The 1,705-nt window shown below is 53.9% G+C and overlaps 1 pseudogene; it reads right to left on the bottom strand.

Annotated features, from left to right (window-relative positions):
- Positions 1-1,278: 1,278 nt before the first annotated feature.
- On the bottom strand, positions 1,279-1,459 carry LOC148647652 (U2 spliceosomal RNA; annotated as a pseudogene).
- Positions 1,460-1,705: the final 246 nt, after the last annotated feature.

Here is a 1,705-nt window from a genome sequence, read left to right as displayed (position 1 = left end):
TCTGTTGTAGTCGGCATCTCTGCGGTTGCACTGGCAGTACAAATGCCCCGTAGCACCACAAAGCGAGCACTCCTTCGTCGGGCACCTCTGTGTTGTGTGGTCCCGGCTGTAACACTTCTTGCACTCCGTCGTCGTACATGCCCCTTCACGGTGCCCGTACTCCCGAAATCTGCGGCAAAATTCTGGCTGGTTCCAGTAAAAAAGGTACCCCCTACCTGAACCGATTGCGAAGGTGGCCAGTGGGTGGGCGAAGCCATCCTTGGACCTGGGCTCCTTTCGCAGCTCGACTTCGTATCTTCGCCTTCCCCGTCCATATGGTCTTCCGGTCCCGAAGCGTCGAAGGCCCACTCACCACGTCCACATACCGCCGCAAAAAGGTGGTGATGTTGGCATCGGGGATGAACGGGTCAAACATATGGACTATCACCCACCGCTTGTTGTTGCCTTGCAGCCCTGTACATACATACTCACGCAGTTTCCCCTCTCGTTGGGCGTGCAGTACCTTTCTCACTGTGCTCTGGTAAATCCTGGCGTCCGTAAAGGTGGTGTCCATGTACCGCTGTACCCGGTTCCCCTGCAGACATTTGATCTCCTCCACTGCCACTCCCAGATCCCCGAAAAGTACATCCACTTCAAAAGCCTCTCTCCCGGGCATCTCCGTCTCCGCTCTCCAGTAGAAGCGGATGGTCCACTTCAGGTTGGGATCCCCTCCAGCCCTCCTCGCCATCCCGGGGTCCGCAGCCATCGTGAAAGCAGCCTTTCGGCTGCCGAAGCAGCCTACTCACCCCAAGTGAAAACAAAACAAACGAAAAGCGCAGTCCAGAATCCAAAAGGCAGTCCAAATCCGGTCCGTGGTCCAAAATCCAAGAAATCCTTCCGCACTCCAAATAGGTGGTGTTCCTTGTCCCTCCTCTTTCCTTGACCTTAGGCAAAAGGCCGAGAAGCGATGCCCCCCAAAGGCGCACACCGACGCGCGGGCGTTCCGCTGGCGCACAGTGGCCCAGGCCGACTCCTCTGGAGCCCGGGACCCGCGCAGCTGCCGGCCTCCCTGCAGCCAAAGGCCTTCCGCCGGACTCTGCTCCCCCTCTCTCTTGCTGCGTCAAGATGCGGGAAAGTGCACAGAGGGAGTATGGGAACAGAGACGGAGACAGGGAGGGGGAGAGAGAGACAGGCACAGAGACACACAGATGGACGAGAGACGAGACCCGAGAAGAAGGAGCTCCAGTCCACCTCGCTTGCTTGCTCGCTAGCTACGTCTGTCTTTTCACCGCTGAGAGAAGGTGGTGCACCGCTCCCGGAGGCGCTGCAATACCGGGCCGATGCGTGGAGAGGATGGAGCAAGCCCCTGATCCAGCTCCCTGTTCCAAAAATCCGTTTAATATGTGGTCCCCTGATGGGGGACGCATCAGATATTAAACTGATAAGAACAGATTTTTTTTTATTACAAAAATGACAAAATCACAAACTATTTACAGAAAAAAAGAACTAATGACAATGCAACTCAAGTCAGAAACAACACTACAAAAGAAACAAAACAAAGAACACTGTCAACCAAAATAAGACTTGCAATGTACCATCAATCCCTTCCACCTTTCTTTTGCGGCGTGATATCCTCATTTACGAATGTCTAGGATTATCTCACATTTAATCCGGTACAACAGTCTGTTATACAAACCCGTCACACCGAGTTGAACTTTTAACTAGA

The sequence above is a fragment of the Lepisosteus platostomus genome, chromosome 15 (genome assembly GCF_059453375.1).
Source record: "Lepisosteus platostomus isolate fLepPlt1 chromosome 15, fLepPlt1.hap1, whole genome shotgun sequence".
Taxonomy (NCBI): domain Eukaryota; kingdom Metazoa; phylum Chordata; class Actinopteri; order Semionotiformes; family Lepisosteidae; genus Lepisosteus; species Lepisosteus platostomus.
This window is presented reverse-complemented; position numbering and strand designations above follow the sequence as displayed.